Genomic DNA, 18,968 nt, shown 5'->3' on the forward strand with positions numbered 1-18,968 from the left:
AAATAAAAATATTAAAATATATATATAAAATATAAAATTTATATATATAAAATAAAAAATATAAAATATATAATACATAAAATATATATAATTATATGTATGTATAATTATATATACAAAAAATTATATATAATTTATTATATGCATAATCATACATATAATATATACATATAATTTATATACATATAAAAATATATACATATAGAATTATATATAATTACATACATATTATATATATCACTATATATAGATAGATTTATCATATATAATTATAAATGTAATAATGTTATATATAATTATATATAATAAATAAATGGATTTATTATCATGTATTATGTATTAATATAGGTGATATATATTTAAGATTTTTTTATTATGTGCATAATCATACATATAATTATATATAACGCATTTATTACATATAATTGTACATATATAATTATATACTATATTATATATGTGATATATATTTACTTTACTATGCATTTATTATACATGATAATGTATAATATATAGTAAATATATAATAAATATCATGATATATACAATAACATATATAATAAGTAAATAAGAAAGCATTTGACATAATAAGAAAACAAAGTCCTCTCTGCCGCTATGTTTGACCAAAAGAGAACAAACTTTCTGATGGCACCTGTCCGGGGGAGATATTCCAAACTACGTTGTGGTGGGTTATGTGTGTTTAGCAGTTTGTAAAGTACGTAGGTGTATGTGTGTGTGTGTGTGTGTGTGTGTGTGTCACGTCACCGCGCCGTCTCAGCCTGAGCGCGAGGTCCCCGCAGAGCCTCCCGGGTCAGACCAGCTGCCTGCACGCGTCACACGTCTTCCTGATGCAGAGAGGTCCCTGCTCGGCTGCGAAGGGGGGTCGGACGTGAGCAGCAGCCCGGTCCCCACCGCTCATCCCAGGTTGCACGCGTGTCCAGGGCCCCCTCCCCGCGCTCGCCAGGCCCGTCCAGGTTTGAAGAAGGGAAACTCGAAGGTGCACGGGGGTCCCGTCTGGACGACACTGTGCTTCAGATGAGCTTTCGAACGAGTCTGTCTTTGCCTCTGGAGAGGGCGTGGGGCGGCCACATGCCTTCTGTTCTCCAGGGTTCCTGACAACCGTTGGTGCAAAGATCTTTCACAGCGAACAAAAACTCCGGGCGAGTTTCCTGCAGCAGGTGCACACGTAGACACAGACCTTATCCCTAATTGTGAGGGTGCTTTTGTTTGTTTCCTGTATCATGTCCCCTGGGACATGCACGGACCTCACGGTCAAACATCCATGTGGGAGACCCCTTTGAGGACAAGAAGAATGCCACCAGTTTGCTTTTTTTTTTTTTTTTTGGAAAGTGCCTTTTTATTCTTTATATGTCCTCTGCCTGTCAATGCACAGAGGATACGGAGATTCGAATGAGGAGCCTGCCATGTGACCACCTGCTGTGTCCGAGGGGGCTGAGGGCAGCCCTGCGGGGGTCTGGTCAGGGACACAGTGCGTGACGTTAGCACAGCCGACCCCTAGGGGACTTCTGCTGTGATGTGCTGTAATGACCAAGCCCTAGACTCTGAGTTCTCGGGGGAAATCTGGGACGCAGACACCAGGGCTGTGAGAGCCACGGCCACTTGCAGGGAGAAGCCAACAACAATTCCGGGCAAAGCAGTTTCCTGCCTGGAAGGAAGGTCCTTCTGATTCCACAATTCTGAGCCGTGTGGGTTTTCCGACAGCTCACGAGCATGTTGTGAATACCAGTTCTGTCTTCTGCCTGCCTCTGCCACTGTCTGTACGTGTATCCAAGCCCTTGCACATGAGGTCATGCGTAATACATGAAAATATACAATATATCTAATAGCTAATATACTTATCATGTGCCTCGATGTTGTCGTTAAAAAAACAATGGCCATAAAAGCATCTTCCTGGCCAGGGCTCTGGTGGAGACGGAGGGAGTCGATGCACAGGTTTTATTTGATCTGTGATTCATTGATGGTGCATGGCGAGCACACAGAGGCCGCGGGCACACTCACCTGCACTCAGCCCACGCTTACCAGGTTCTCCGGGTCTCCTTGAGCACAGAGGGCACAGGGATTGTTCTGTGCGGGTTTGGTTCGCGCCAACTCACGTCCAAGGCATTAGACGGGATCCTCCCTCAAGTGAAAGGACCATCTTGAGTTTCTGAAATTATAAAAAAGACCCATATCAGCACAGTCATGGGTGCCCAGGTTCTTAAAATACCCTGCCTGGTACGGGTGTCTTTCCCAAACAAATGTGACGTGTTTTTTTTTTTTTTTTTTGGTAGCATATGACATTTGAGGGGATTGTAGAAAATACTTAAATTCTTAAAAAGGTTTTCAATTTTAAATATTGATGTGGGAGGATGTTCCCCCTTCTTTAAGGGGCACTAATCTACAGAGAAAAGTACTGAACCAATGAAAAACAGCCAATTCTGGTTTTGTCCCTTGGAGAGGAAAATGCAAATTATGTGGTCATAGTCCAAAAAAATCCTATTAAGGGTACTTTGTTCCTGTTCCTTGGCTTGAGAGATGTGAGGGCACGGATACGTTCTCTGCACCCTGATTTTAGCAAGGCATTTGCACATCATAATCTGTTTTGCCTTAGGTTTTTGATGGTTTTATTTTATTTTATTTTATTTTTTTGAAGTGCGGATTAAGAATGGAACCCTCTTTCCATGTTCTGAGTGCTCCTGATGCAAATAGTCAACCGTGACAAAAATTGTTTGATTTAGGGGATAGACGGTTTCACTGCAGGGTTCCCTAGAGCGGTTCCCTGTACAGAGCATGACTGGAACACTGCAGAATTACTGAGTGAAAAGCCATGGTCTGAGTGGACTGTATTTGAAATTATTGCCACGGTATTTGGGGGACAAAGAGCTCACTCCCCTATGGTCTTCCCCATGGAATTCTTTTTTCTAATTTATTGTTAATGTTTATTTATTTTTGACAGGGACAGGGACAGAGTGTGAGCAGGGGAGAGGCAGAGAGAGAGGGAGACACAGAATGGGAAGCAGGCTCCAGGCTCCGAGCTGTCAGCACAGAGCCCGACACGGGGCTGGGACCCATGAACCGTGAGATCGTGACTTGAGCCGAAGTCGGATGTTTAACCACTGAGCCGGTCGGTGCCCCAACCTGTGGAATTCTTTTTTTTTTTTTAATGTTTTTATTTATTTTTGAAGGAGAGAGAGAGACAGAGCATGAGTGGGGGAGGAACAGAGAGAGAGGGAGACCCAGAATCTGAAGCAGGTTGCAGGCTCTGAGCTGTCAGCACAGAGCCCGATGTGGGGCTCGAACCCACCAACTGTGAGATTATGACCTGAACCGAAGTTGGACGCTTAACTGACTGAGCCCCCCAGGCGCTCCCCTGTGGAATTCTTATAACGATTTCCCCCCCATTACTGCCGGGCAAATCCAATAGCACTCTGCCATTTCTTATGTCCAAGATGAAATGAAACCAGACCAGCTGGACCCTTCTGTTAGTTTCATTCCCCGTAAACCCTTGGAGAGTTTTCTTTATTTTATCTGGTTTGACAGATCTGCCCGTGTCTAGGATCGGGTCTGTTTTACGTTTTCAGTGACACCTTCTTCTGCTCCATCTATGGGAGGGCAGGAAGGACTGAGTGGGTTCAGAGACCTGAGGGAAGGTTGGTGTGCCTGACGTGGGGAGGGCAGGTGGGATGGGAGGGAGAAATGGAGAGGCTGAGGCATGAGAGCACGTGGTCTTGGAGGAGGTGCTGGGGTGCCAGGCAGTCGTCGACAGCCCGTGGCATGTGAGTGGCTCTGGATGGATGGTGTCATGGCGGCTGCCTCTGCACCAATGCTTGGAGAACGATAGGATAGGGCAAGTGAGAGCATGTAGTCAAGTGTGACCATGGTCCAAGATGGTGGTGGTGTTTGGGTCCTGGCTGGTGGCCGCCATGATGGAGGAAATGGGGCAGACTGGAAGTACGTGCCTTGGAGAGAATGCACAAAGCCTGAAAGTGTTCCGAATGTGGGGGAGAAGGGGATGGAAGAGTCAGGCATGCGCTCGGGATTCTGGTTTGAGCATCTGGATGATGCTGTTTATAACAACGGGGGAGGCTGAGTACATGGAGTGCATTGTGTCCCCCAGAGTTCACATGGGGAAGCCCTACTCCCCCAGTGGGATGAAGTTCAGAGGTGGGGTCTTTGGGAGGTGATTAGGGTCAGACGAGGGTGGGTTTACTGTCCTTGTAAGAAGAGATGAACTCATTCCTTCTGCCATGCGAAAATGCACAAGCCAGGAAGACAATCCTCCCCAGAATCTGACTGTGCTGACACCGGGGTCTCACCCTTGCAGCCTCCAGAGCAGCAGGAAAATAAATTTGTGCTTAAGCCATCCCTCCCCACACCCCCCGTCTACGGTATGCTGTTACTGCAGCCTGAGCTAACATACCAAACGTGATGGACTTCTGCCTTTCTTTTAAGGAGCTCCTCTTTGTTTCTGCAGAAGCTTCCTTTGTCATCAATAATATTGGTCATGCAGGACTTACAGTGAGCTCCTCAAGCATTCAGGCCACCTTTTGTCCAATTCAGTTCATCTAAACCTATTAAAATAATTGTATTGGTGTGTTGGCAACCAGAAGGTCCTTGCTTCTCGTATGATAACCAGACTCGGGTGAGGATGAGACCTAGGACAGACGTGAATGGACAGGAGGATGATTCATCACCAGCAGACCCCAGCTGGAGGGGGGACGTGGAGGGAGACATATGTTAAGACATAGATTTGTTTCCGACAACTGCCATGACAAAATACCGATGGGGCTCTTTGAGCAGGAGAAATGTATTCTCTCAGTTCTGGAGGCTAGAAATCCGAGGTCGATCTGTCAGCAGGGAGGGTTCCGTATGGATTCCCTGAAGAACAATCTGTTTCGGGACTCAGTGGTTTCCCAGGAATCGTTGGCCACTCTTGGCTTGTGGATGTATCTCTTCAACCTCCGCCTTGTGTCTTCACATGGTCTTCTTATAAGGACACTAGTCCTATTGGATCCAACCTTGTAGGATATCAACCTAATTACGTGCACAAAGATCCTATTTCCAAATAACACCCTCTTTCGAGGCTCTGAGTGCATGTGAATTTTGAGGGGACACTCTACAACCCGGTGTCATGCCCTTGGCTAACATGTTCTCCTTTCCCTGTTTTCTCTCCATATGGGATCTTTCTGGTTCCTGCCAAAGTGGAAACAGACTTGTAGTGTGGGCGTCAGGAAGAAATAACACATCCTGGTTTCCTTTCTCCCGGCTGGGCCACTGACTTGGAAAGTTCTACCCTGATTAGCTCTGGTGAGTTTCTATGCTGCAGTTCCTGGGAAATGGGCAGTTAGAAGGGTACAGAGCCCAGGTATAAAATGCTCAGCTGCCTCATCCTTCAGTGGGGACCCCATGCAATGGACGTCTGGTCACCCTCCTCCACCTCAGCTCTGCCAATCCTGAGCGGATGTATTAGTTAGCTATTTCTGTGTAACAAAAGTCCTCCCAAACTTAGCAGCTTAGAACAATACAGATGTATTATTTCACAGTGGCAGTGGGTCAGGATTTTAGGAATGAGTCAGCTGGGTCCTTTTCTTAGGGTCTCAACAAACTGCAATAAAGAATCGGGCGGGGCTGTGTTCTCACCTGAAGATTGAATTTCTCTTCCAGTTCATTCTTGTTGTTGGTGAAATTCACCTTCTCCTAAGGGGATCCTCTGATTACGTCAGGCACACCCCGGATAATCTCCCTCTGATGCAGTCAAAGTTACCTGATTAGTAGCATTGTCCCAAGAGGGACATCCACCATGCTCACGGGTTCAGGTCATACTCCAGGGGAGGGGATTATACAGGGTGTGTGCACCAGGGAATGGAAATCTGGAGACCACCTCAGAATCCTGCGTACCATAGCTCCTTCCCATCCCGTCTGTGCCTCCGAGGCTGCAGTGTGCCTTCCAGAGAGCTCACCTGATGTCTGGCAGGTGCCTCGCCAAACGCCTGGGGTGTCCACATCTACTGAGAAGGGTCCCCTCCCTGCTCTGTAAAGGACGTTGATGGGCTCAAGGTGCAGGCAGCATTGCACAAACCAATTGCATTTTCCTGAAATTGGATCTCTCTGCTTTTTAAGAGGCACATATAAGCCTTGTTTTCAAGGAGGAAGTGTTCTTAAAATATCCTTTAAAACACCCCACAAATACGTGCGGGGCTTAAGAAAGCACATTCCCTCCTGTGACCCTGTCTGGGCTGTCTCAGACATTTTTCTGCTTGCTTGACCACCTGCCTGGTCTGGCCCCTTTGCCCAGAACATTCTCTTCCAAATGATGCCACTATCCTTAATTCTCCCAAGATAAAAGAGTGATAATCAGTCCCCTTGTGTGATGGACACATCAGAAGCCTGAATCTCCTCACCACAGCTTTGCACACTGTATGTGCCTGAGCATCAGACAGCCCCGTGCCCTTGTCTCCAGCCATGTGGCCAGGCTCAAAGGGGCTGGGACAGCAGACGGGGTCCACTCAGGGCTGCCTTGTCTAGGGAGGGATTGGGATTGTACCCCCAGGGACAAAGGGCTACATTACTAAGGGATTTGTAGTTTTATAGGACCTCCCTGATTCCTTGCAACTGAGGTAAGACATCATGTCCAGAACTTTCCATCCCCCGAAACTGAAGCTAGGTCCCCACGAAACACTGAAGCCTATCCCCAGCAGCGTATACTTCCAAGTCTATAGATGTGACTCCTGTAGGGACGCCGTAGACGTGGGATCACACAGGATTTGTCCTTCTGTGTCTGGTTTATGTCCCTCACCATGATGTCCCCAGGGTCCATTCGCATGATCGCAGGTACAGGACGTCCATGCTTCTCAGGGCTGAGCCATATTCCGCTGTGTGCCTGGACCACATTCGCTCATCCGCTCGTCTGTTGATGAACACACGGGTTGCGTCCCACGGTGGACAAAGGTTCCCATCTGTCTACATCCCTTGTTATTTTCCGTTCTTTTCTTGGTTGGTTTGCATGTCAGCCACCCTGATGGGTGTGCCGAATCCCATTTTATTCCTCATCGAAACTTTTTTTCCCCCTGCCTCGGATCTGCACTGATGAAGGATCTGCAGTGACACATTCTTCTGTGTCTTCACATGCACTTGACATCTACTGCTGCTGAGGGTACACCTGCGGCCTGAAATTCATGCGGAACCTCCGGATGGCTCCCAGGACGAGGACAGGATGTGTGATTTATCAGCATTGGTTTTGTTGTCTGGCTGTGCCCAGGGGACCTGAGTTCTGAGGGTTTGGGGCAACGGCCAGTGCCCCCTGGTGGCCCCACGTGCTCCCCACACTTCCCAGCATGCCTTGCAGGGAAACGCCACCTGAGCCATCCACACTAAGATCCCGGGGTTCCGATACAATCTGGGCCCCCCTGACCCGTTCAGGGGGACAATAGCGAGCGTTTGGACCCCTTTGAGGATTCGAAAGTGGTGTCTTCACCTGATGAGACCCAGCGGTGGGCAAACAATGCTGGTGAGTTCACGCTGAAATTCTCCCAAATTCAACAAGGCCAGCGTTGGATGCCCTCTCTGGCTGCCACCTGATTTTGCTGAGGTTAATTACTTTCATGCTCTTTGTAAAGCAGAACAAACTACAGTGAATTTGAGAGCCAGGGGCGGTAACATTAGGTTGGGGTAGGGTTCGTGGAGAGTAGTTGCGGAGGCAGGATGGGATCACCCGAAATGAGAACACCCACCCAATTTTTGCACTGGCTTCTTCCGTGACCCGTATGGCAGGACAGTAAATCTGACTCTGTGTTGACACCTCGGAGCCTGGAGCCTGCTTCGGATTCTGTGTCTCCCTCTCACTCTGACCCTTCCCCATTCATGCTCTGTCTCTCTTTGTCTCAAAAATAAATAAACGTTAGGGGCGCCTGGGTGGCTCAGTCAGTTAAGCGTCGGACTTCAGCCTGGGTCATGATCTCGCGGTCCGTGAGTTTGAGCCCCGCGTCGGGCTCTGTGTTGACAGCTCAGAGCCTGGAGCCTGCTTCCGATTCTGTCTCCCTCTCTCTCTCCCCTTCCCCACTCGTGCTCTCTCTCTCTCAAAAATAAACATTAAAAAATTTTTAAAAATAAGAAAATGTATCAAGTGACTTATTTTTTTTTTTATATACACTTCCCTCCTCATCATTGGCCCTATCTTGAGGCTGGCCTCAAATGCACAATCGCGCATCTTTGAGCTCAGTTTTTTGGAAGAATGGCTTCCTGTTTCCCAAACAATATCTCACCCGTTGCACATTCTCAACATTGGCAGGCAATGCCGGGCTCGTTTGGTTAATGTTGGGAAAGCGAACGGAGCCTCCGTCATACCCGGGAATTTTGTGCGTAGATTTAATCACCCGGACACAATGCCCAGTCGCTGCTGTTAGACCCACGTGTTCACAGACTTTCCAAGGCCATGCGACGAAAGGCAACACAAGCACAGAGAGCCCACAAACTTTGGAAACAGAGAAGCTCATGCTCGAGGCTCGGGGAGCCTCTCGGAGAGGCTAGGTTTGCCTCAAGAGGGCTGAGCATTATGTAGCCGACAAGGAGAGTGGGGCTCAGCCATCGGGAGCAGGGATGTGAAGGTTCCTGCAGAGAACCCACGAGACCCCACCGATCGAGCAACCCGAGAGCCCCTTTCGTTCTCTTGGGGAGCCAGAAACCACACACTCATACAGTCACGGTCAACGCGGAGGGAATGTGTTTGCATCCTTAAGACAAACTGCTTGACTTTTACCCATAAACCAGAATGAAGAACCTTTATCCTAAAGCAAATACTCAATCGATTTCAGGCAGTGCCTGTATTTTTCTTTAACGTAGTCAGCAGGCCCCGAGTACGTGCCCTGTAGGATCAGAAAGGGGCTTCTGAAATATTTTCTCCTGTTCCCTGTCTTTCCTGCGGTGATCATTCCCTTGGCTGTGCAACGTTTTTAGTTCGATGTAACATTTAAAAATCTTCAGTTATTATTTCTTTTTGAGAGAGACAGACGGGCCGAAAGAGAGGGAGGCAGAATCCCAGGCAGGCTCAGAACGTCCGCACAGAGCCAGACATGGGGCTCGAACCCAGGACCGTGAGATCATGAGCTGAGCATCCGACTTTGGCTCAGGTCCTGATCTCACAGTTCATGGGTTCGAGCCCCGCGTCGGGCTCTGTGCTGATGGCTCAGAGCCTGGACCCTGCTTCGGATTCTGTGTCTCCCTTTGTCTCTGCCCCTCCCCTGCTCAGGCTTTCTGTTTCTCAAAAATAAATAGACATTAAAAAAAAAAAATCTTGAAAGACAACCACTTCTCTCTCATTAATTCAGCTTCTAAAACTGTTTGCCCAGATAATTTCCTTCATCCCTCCCGTGTGGATTGCTAAAGAGTCAGCGTTTAAGTGGTACTTCGGGCGTGACAAGTAGAGACGAGAGGGGTGGGATCCCCATGTCAGGAGGCCGGATGCAGACGTGTAAACCGTGAGCCCCCGTGCGTCCCTGCTAATGGCAGACAAATTGATCAAATGTGCACAGTTACAAACACTTGGACAGGCGCCCAAGGTTGCCCGGGGTTGAGGGCAGGGGACCTGGGGGAGGGACAGGCGCAGCCCGGTGGGATTTTAAACAAATACTTGATTTTATTTTTTTACTTTTATTTAAACTTTTTTAATGTTTAGTTATTCTTGAGGTGCGGGGAGGAGGGGCAGAGAGAGAGGGAGACACAGAATCTGAAGCAGGCTCCAGGTTCCGAGCTGTCAGCACAGAGCCTAACACGGGGCTCGGACCCACAAACTGTGAGATCACGACCTGAGCCGAAGTCGGATGCTTACCCGAGTGACCCCCCAGGCACCTCGTAATGTATCAATATCGGCTTATCACTTGTGACAAGGGCACCAAATGATTTTCTAAGTTCCTAGGTCTCCCCTCTCCACAATCTGCTTGGCTGTGGAAGGACAGAGGTCTGGAGTGAGGATCCTGGTGTATCTGTGATGTCAGCCAGCACACCTGCCCATCCCTGGGTCACCCTTGTGCCCAGGTCACCCAGTGCACCTGCTTGTCCCCATGGAAGACACTGTTGGCAGAGTATTTGGAAACTATCTCTACTGTCTGCTCAGGTTCTCTGTTAAGTCTGAAAGTCCACCAGAAAAACCTGTGTTTGCTATCCAGAAGAGTAATTCCTGAATTCTGTGAGTGCCACCAAGGGTACGAATGGGGAGCTGCCCTGGGCTGGACTCATGGGCGGAGGGACCTGAGGTCTGAAGAGGAAACAGGTGTGACCAAGGCTGGAGGTGGGGGGCGGGGAGGGCGGCTGAGCACTGAGGAGTAAGTCCTGAGAGCTCAGGTCTGTGTGGGGTGGGGGCAGGGGGGTCTCCCTGGAAAGCAGGCCGGACTGCAGAGACAAGGGTGAAAAGTGTCCTGGAGCCAGGCCCTGGAAGGCACAGGTGCACGTTTGAACTCCTTCATCACCGCCCAGACCCCCCGCCCCTCACCTGTGCAGATGGATGGGAGGTGGAAAGCGGGCTGTGTCTGACACAGCCTGTCTGCCGGGAGCCCGCAGGGCTGTGTGCAGAACCATTCTGAGGCAGCACCCAGCCTAGACGGGAGGCGCTGCACGTGAGAAGCCCCAAGGCGGCCCCCGTGGTGACTCAGCTTCCCCTCTGAAGCCACTCCCTGGGGCCCCTGGGCCCGCTCCACACTGCGACCTTGCACACCAAGCCGCAGGCCGCGGATCATGTGAGTGGCACGCCTTGGTCCCTGCAGAATTTCACAGCTAGGAAACAACAGCCCTGTGGCCAGATGAATGACACCCAGGGAGGCTCCCGGGTGGAGACACAGCCATGCCCCATCCCCAAGAGGAAAATGTTCCTAAAGGAGATGTGGATGTTGAGTACAGACACAGAGGGGGGCTCTGTGCTGACAGCTCAGAGCCTGGGACCTGCTTCTGATTCTGGGTCTCCCTCTCTCTCTCTGCCCCTCCTCTGCTCACTCTCTGTCTCTGTCTCTGTCTCTCTTTAAAATATAAATAAATAAACATTGGGTCGCCTGGATGGCTCAGTCGGTTAAGCGCCCGACTTCAATAAACAAACAAACGTTGGGTCGCCTGGATGGCTCAGTCGGTTAAGCGTCCGACTTCAATAAACAACAAACGTTGGGTCGCCTGGATGGCTCAGTCGCTTAAGCGTCCGACTTCAATAAACAAACAAACGTTGGGTCGCCTGGATGGCTCAGTTGGTTAAGCGTCCGACTTCAATAAACAACAAACGTTGGGTCGCCTGGATGGCTCAGTCAGTTAAGCATCCAACTTCAATAAACAACCAAACATTGGGTTGCCTGGATGGCTCAGTCGGTTAAGCGTCTGACTTCACCCCAGGTCATGATCTCACAGTTTGTGAGTTCAAGCCCCGTGTCAGGCTCTGTGCTGACAGCTTGGAGCGTGGAGCCTGCTTCAGGATTCTGTGTCTCCCTCTCTCTCTTCCCCTCCCCTGCTCACGCTCTGTGTCTCTCTTTCTCAAAAATAAATAAATAAACATTAAAAAAACCTTCCACTGTCTGATTTTGGCATTCATTTGTGGGTCTTGGCTGCACTATTTTTTTTTCACTGTGTTGTTTTTCTATTGTGCACATTCCTTTTACATATATTAACTGAAGTTGTTAAAAAAAAAGATGTGTGTCTTCTCCACCATGTGTCTATTTATTCATGTAATTATGTCTGTATGGCTTTGTGGATATTTACCTAATTCTTTGGGTTACTATGCAGTCTGCTGTGATTTATTGTGTGGTTCACGTTGCTATAGATTTGTGGGTTTCCTGCTCTGGTCCTCAACCATCAGTCTTGTCTCCAAGAAACCCTGACCCCTTTCATTGGAGGAGGTGTGTTGTTTTTAAAGGTCTTTAAAAATGTGTAATCTTAGGGTTCCTGGGTGGCTCAGTTGGTTGAGACTCCAACTCTTCAGCTCAGCTCAGGTGTTGAACTCACAGTCGTGAGTTTGAGCCCCGTGTTGGGCTCTGTGCTGGGCGTGGACCCTACTTAAAAAAAAATCTTAAATTTAATTATTGAATTTCTTATTTCTGCCCCCCCTTTTTTTAAATTTGTAATTTTGAAGTAATTGCAAATTCTCAGGAAGTTGGAAAGATCAAACTGAGAAGTCCCATGGACCCTCTCAGCCAGTTTCTCTAACGATTAAGGTTATGTAAAAATAACACACTTTTTTTTCACTTTTTTTTCTTTTTTCTTTTTTCTTTTTTGGTCCTACTGCCTGCTCGTCCTCTGTACTTTCTCATCCCCAGCATTTTACAGTAAGCTTGAATTTAATTAATTAAGTGATTGAAACACTAAGACTTTGTGGTTTTGAAGTCTGGTGTTCAGAACAGCTTTATCTGAATGACTGCAGGTTTTTGTTTTTTGTTTTTTTTTATGTTGCCTGGGTTTTGTTTTGCTTTGCTTTTTTCTTAGTTGAGTGTGGTATCTGCTTCTTCCGCAGTGACTGGTTTTCTGTGTACTTGTTTCTTTTTCAGACGAGCTGGTTGACTTCCTTCTTGTGGCTGTGGGAATCCTTCATGCTGTGACAAAGCCAGTGTGGTGCAGACAGAAGTGATGTTTCTTGTTCCCTTTTAAAGTGAGGGTTTGGGGGCACCTGGGTGGCTCAGTTCCTTAAGACTCCTTCAGCTCGGGTCACGATCTCCCATTTCGTGAGTTCGAGCCTTGCGTCGGGCTGTGTGCTGACAGCTCGGAGCCTGGAGCCCGCTTCGGATTCTGTGTCTCCCTCTCTCTGCCCCTCCCCTGCTCATGCTCTATTGTCTCTGTCTCTGTCTCTCTCTTTCTCAAATATAAATAAACATTTAAAAAATTTAAAGTGAGGGTTTGGCCCTTGGGGGTCCCAGGCGTATTTTGGGGAGGGTTTCCTATGAGCTGCTCACATTTGCACCGAGATTAAGGAAAACAGATGCTCACCTTTGCTGGTTCTCCAACACCCTCAGGGAAACGTCCAGAGACTGGTCTGTTATAACCATTCTTGGTTTCACCTTCAGATTATTTCTTGGTTTCCAGCCAGCTCAGTGCTTTAGGGGGATAGCTTTTTTTTTTTTTAACTTTGAGCATTTTATTATTTTTTTTTTATTTTATAGAGAGAGCGTGAGCAGTAGAGGGAGACAGAGAGAGAATCTTAACCAGGATCCCAGCTCAAGATGGAGCTCGATGGGGGCTCGATCTCATGACCCTGGGATCATGACCTGAGCTGAAATCAAGAGTCAGATGCGCAACTGACTGAGCCACCCATCTGCCCCTGTTCTTTAGGGGGGATGTTTTTACCTATCAAGACCCAGCCAATGACCGCCATTACTGATGAATATGCCACCAGCCGGCCTTGAATGATTCTGCATCCGTGTGAGGCAATGGACTTAGTCTGTGAAAGCTCACACCTTTACAACAAGGTGGAGGGATCCCATTCCTTGGTATTGACCCAAATGAGCTAAAAATGTATGTCCACAGTGGAACCTGTGATTTAAGATTCCACATGCGGGGCGCCTGGGTGGCTCAGTCGGTTAAGCATCCAACCTCAGCTCAGGTCATGATCTGGCTGACCTATCTCATTAGCATATGGCCCTCCAGGTCCTTCCCTGTTGATGAAAATGGATTTCCTTCATTTTCATGACTGAGTAATGTTGCGTTGTGTGTACGTATAGATTGGGGGTTACAGTGGATGTTCCAGAGCTTAGAAGCCCTTGAGATCCCACTGGAGTGAGGTCCGAGCTATAATCGAGCACAAGTGCCATTCTCCAGCAAATCTTTCTGGAAGCCTGTCTCATCCTGTATTATCTTTCAACTCTCTGGCCCCACTGCCTGTTGCTTCCCCTGCAAAATGCAAACGACACGGTGAAGAGAGATATGAAAATGCACGGATTTATAGTCAGGACGCGAGTTTCTGGAGAAGCAGGTCGAAAGCATGGACACAGCCACCATGTCTGCTGGCCTCCTGGTGGAGAGAACACAGCCGTGACGCGAACCACACACAAAGCCACGCAGTTGGTCCCCAGCACACGCACAGCGGCCTCAGCAACAATCCCAGGACCCAAATCAGAATTCAGAATCTGATATGGTGCCACATCTCGTCCCCTGGCAAATGAGAAACAGTGTCTTGCTGAGACAGGAAGGGTAGGGGGTGGCTTCCGATAAGGGTGTGTATGTGCCAGGGAGGACGGTGGGAGTCTAATGAAAGTGGGTCATTATCACGGGGGGAGGTGGGGACCGCGGTGGGAGTGGGGAGGGCCGGGGATACAACCAGGACAGCAGGGACCATGACAAAAGCCTGTGGCATAACAATTACAGCCTAGCTGTGTCAGCTCTGCCCTCTTCCTGCATTCGGCTGTCATGTTTTCTGACCTCAATGGTCTCCATTAGGTCCTAAGCACCGCGTGGGTGTTTGGGGGCAAATAATCTGCCCTGTCTCCCATCAAACAATGGAGGGCTTTGGGGGAACAGAAAGGACGAAAATAACAGGAATATATCTTCATACAAATGAGACAAAGCAAGATTTCACAGCAAAAAGAGCTACATTTCACAAAGAAAGCAGTTCTATCCTTATCCAAGATCCCTATGTAAAACTTGACTTTTCTGAATGAATGAATGAATGAATGAATGAATCTGAATAGATGGAACGCGGAATAACACAGCACCAGGGTCAAAAAAAAAAAAAGTCAGGATGGAAATATGGACCGGAAATCTGCGTCCTAACTAGAGAAAAGCGAAAACGTGTAGACACCAGTTTGAACGTTCATGTGGAAGCCAGCAGTAAATCAGGAGCTGACTGGGTGGGGAGCTGGTATGAAATGGAATTATGTGTTGGTGTGTGTGAACTCACCCAAAGCTGGAAGAGTGCATCTACCCAGAATGCTGTGTGCTGCTTTGCCTTTGATGTATATACATACCTGCACCTGCTCATAAATGTGTATTGAAGGCCCATCCTATACTACATGTTGTTCTAGGGTCCAGAGGCAGGTGCATGAATAAAGATGACCATATCAGGGACGCCTGGGGTGCTTAGTCGGTTGGGCATCCGACTTCAACTCAAGTCATGATCTCATGGTTCATGAGTTCAAGACCCGCATTGGGCTCTGTGCTGACAGCTCAGAGCCTGGAGCTGCTTCAGATTCTGTGTCTCCCTCTCTCTCTGCCCCTCCCCTGCTCACACTCTGTCTCTCTCTCTCTGTCTCAAAAATAAATAAATGTAAAGAAAAAAAATTTTTTTTAAAGACTGTAGAACAAAATAAATAAAATAAAAAAATAACAAAATGAAGTAAAATAAAATTAAATGAAGTTAAATTAAATTAAATTAAAATTAAATAGGGATGCCTGGGGGGCTCAGTCGGTTGGGCATCCGACTTCAGCTCAAGTTTTGATCTCGTGGTTCATGAGTTCGAGCCCCGCATCAGGCTCTGTGCTGACAGCTCAGAGCCTGGAGCTGCTTCGGATACTGTGTTTCCCTCTCTCTCTTCCCCTCCCTCCATCTCAAAAATAAATAAACATTAAGAAAAAGATCATATCAGCCACCTCGTTGGGGAGGCCAACATGGAAACACGCATCTTGAATGTGTTTTCAGAAAAATGCCCGTGAATGGCTTCTCTTCTGCAGGCATGGAGGACAGAGGACACAGGAACCACCTTGGGCAGTACTGGAATGATCCAAGGTGTTGGTGGCAGAGATGACAGAGGTAGTGATGAGGTGGTGGTAGCCTCACATATGTTGACCTGGGTGCAGAGTCTGTCATTCATGAGAAGAAATTAGTGATGCACACGAGGGATATGTGCAGGTCCCTACTTGGAGGCAGTCAGGGGGATGGAAGGTCCATTGGCCAAGATCAGGAACACAGCACAGAATGTACATTTGGAGAATGATGTAGATTTGGAGGAGACGATCATCTCAAGGTGAACTGTGGAAATGGGAGCATGAGATGTGTCTGCCGTGGCCAGGGGAAGACACAAAAGGGTCAGTTGGTTTCGTACGCAGCGGGTTGGGAGCTTAACGTGGGCACATAGGGCTTGGGGGGTGATGGCAATAGGATCGGACCCAGGAGCTGGGGTCCAGAATGTCAGGCGGTGATCAAGAAAGAGTGTACCAGTGCCTAAAATGTTCAAAACGTAGGGTCCCCCTATGACTCAGCCTTTCCACTGCTAAGGATACGCCCCATCCCCCACCCCAACTGAGAAACAGGTATTGAAATAAAACCAGCACACCCCTGGTCGCAGCCGGATGATTCACAGTAGCCAAAAGGCAGAATCAACCCAAATGTTCTCGGAAGGATGAGCACAGAAGCGGAATGTGGTCCATCCCTACAGTGGAATGTTACTCACACAGGAAAAGGAATGCCACTGTGGCACAGGCTACAACATGGCAGACCTTGGAAGCATTTCAACGTGGCATTAAGGGAGAGACAGGACACACAGAAGACCGTGCATGGTATGGTCCTATGTCTACACAATACCTAGAATAAGTAAGTGCCCACAGAGGACAAGGCAGTACTGATCTCCAAGGGGAGGAGGGGGAGGGTTGCAGAGGGATGCGTGATAGATACAGGCTTCAATTTTTGCACCTGATGCAAATTTCACACCTAGGTAGAAAGAAAGAAGTAGGAATTGCCCGAGGGGGTAGACAAGAATTGGTAACCGTGGAAGGCACAGACCGTGCTTTAAAGGGAGGATCGCCCACACCCCCAGAGGGTGAAAAAGACGATGCGTTCTTTCTGTTTCCGTGATGGCGACATGATTCTAGAAACGATGGAACCTGACCACGTGTATCACTAAGGAAGAGTGCATTTGGGTGACTCAGCCATCCGCCCCAGTGACGGAGAGCTAACGCTTCTCTGGGGTTGAGGAGTGAGCACCACCACTGTGAGGTTTGGCTTCCTTGGTCCTACAAGTGATTTAGCTCCAGAGAAATAGGGTCTGAATGTCGTGGGAGCACAGATGACGACATGATTCCCCTCGGAGGCTCGGAGGGAGCATGCTACACGCGTGTGTTGGGCAGCCATTGTTGGTGGCCCTCGGTTGGGGACACAACACCTTATCTGTGTTTGCACGTCCACAGCACGTCCATGCGTTTGCATGGATGTCTCCTCTCTGTGGGTCTTTAACTCTGTCTCTTCTCTTCTTGTAAGGACACCAGTCACATTGGACTTGGGCCCTCCCCAGTGATCTCATCCTGACGCCATTGTAGGCAAACACCCTGTGTCTAAATAGGGCCCCATTCACAGGACCTGGGGGTTAAGCCTTCAACACTGTTTTGGAAAGAGAGACATCCCAGGGCAGGGCAGGACGCATGTGAAGAATGTGGACAGGTGGCGAGTGGAGGAAAGGCGTGGACGAAGTCAGTCCGTGGGAGGAGATAGAGATCCGCATCGGATGCTTGAGGCAATGAAGGCCAGAGGAAGCTTATGCCGGATGGACAACGTAGGGCCCGTGACAGGACAACCCCATCTGGCTTCTTGTTTTCTGGCGCATAAAGAGTCCCTCCTGTCGTGGAGACACCCGGTGTCTCTCTGCCCTGTGGCTCACAAGGATTTATTGTGGTTTTCAGCCAGCTCGCTTAATGGCCTCTGAACATCTGCTAGGAATCACAACGCAAGTCTGGAGTCGTTATTCAAACCGGCAGGACTATTAACCGTGGTGTGGTCTTGCCAGCTCCACATTGTTTACAGGTTCGGGGCCCCTAAATTGAATACCCTGCACTTGAGAAAAGAAAATCTAGGCAAAGCTCACCTTCGTGTTTCCAGACCTTCCCGGGTGACAATCTAGACCTTTTTCCTCTTTCCGCTTCCTGGTCCCCAGCATGTCAGGTCCTCAGTAGCTGAGAACGCACCTGAGGAATATTGACTATTATCATGGAAGTTTCCCAACAATGAAGATTAAGCCCAGGCATCAAGAATGCTGGTAATAAAACACAACACATGAACAAACACATCTCCAAGACCTTTCAGAATAACTACTGACATATCAGCTGAGTTAAAGGGAAAAAAATACTGGTCATCAGGGAAATACAAATCAAACAATGAGATACCACCTCACACCTGTCAGAATGGCTCACGTTAACAACTCAGGCAACAACAGATGTTGGCGAGGATGCGGAGAGAGAGGATCTCGTTTGCATTGTTGGTGGCAATGCAAGCTGGTGCAGCCACTCTGGAACACAATATGGAGGTTCCTCAAAAAACTAAAAATAGAACTACCCTACGATCCAGCAATTGCACTACTAGGCATTTATCCATGTGATACAGGTGTGCTGTTTTGAAGGGACACAGGCACCCCCATGTTTATAGCAGCACTATCGACAATAGCCAAAGTATGGAAAGAGCCCAAATGTCCATCGATGGATGAACAGATAAAGATGATGTGGTATATATATACAATGGAGTATTAGTTGGCCATGAAAAAGAAGGAAATCTTGCCATTTGCAACTACGTGGATGGAACTGGAGGGTATTATGCTAAGCGAAATAGATCAGTAAGTCATATGTGGAATTTAAGAAATGAAACAGATGAACAGAAAAAAAGAGACAGAGGAAATCAAGAAACAGACTCTTAACTACAGAGAACAAACTGATGGTTACTAGAGGGAGGTGGATGGGGGGAGGGGTAAAATAGGTGATGGGGATTAAGGAGGGCACTTGTGATCAGTGCAGGGTGGGTGGGTGAGTGTTGAATCACTATATTGTACACCTGAAACTGATGTTACAGTATATGCTAACTAACTGAAATTTAATTAAAAACTTAAAAAAAATAAGAATGAAAAATGTTATCTGAGTGTCCCAGGTAGACCAGAAGTCAAGTCCCGACTTTCGCCTGATGGCTGAATTTCCATTATTGTGCACGAAACAGTGGCCTCGGGAGACCCCTATCCACTGGCACGTTTACCTATGAGTGCGTCACGTTGTAACTGACCTTTTAACGAGCCAGGACCCATCACTCTCAGATTGGGATTTACCAT

The 18,968-nt window shown here is 48.0% G+C and overlaps 1 long non-coding RNA gene across 1 annotated transcript; it reads right to left on the reverse strand.

Moving 5' to 3' along the window:
* Positions 1-1,327: 1,327 nt before the first annotated feature.
* Positions 1,328-18,026, reverse strand: LOC122477476. Its single transcript, XR_006295701.1, has 2 exons — positions 17,745-18,026; positions 1,328-2,167 (listed from the first exon to the last, which is right to left on the reverse strand). It is a non-coding gene; the product is annotated as an uncharacterized LOC122477476 (long non-coding RNA).
* Positions 18,027-18,968: the final 942 nt, after the last annotated feature.

Source organism: Prionailurus bengalensis, chromosome X, assembly GCF_016509475.1.
Source record: "Prionailurus bengalensis isolate Pbe53 chromosome X, Fcat_Pben_1.1_paternal_pri, whole genome shotgun sequence".
Classification (NCBI taxonomy): domain Eukaryota; kingdom Metazoa; phylum Chordata; class Mammalia; order Carnivora; family Felidae; genus Prionailurus; species Prionailurus bengalensis.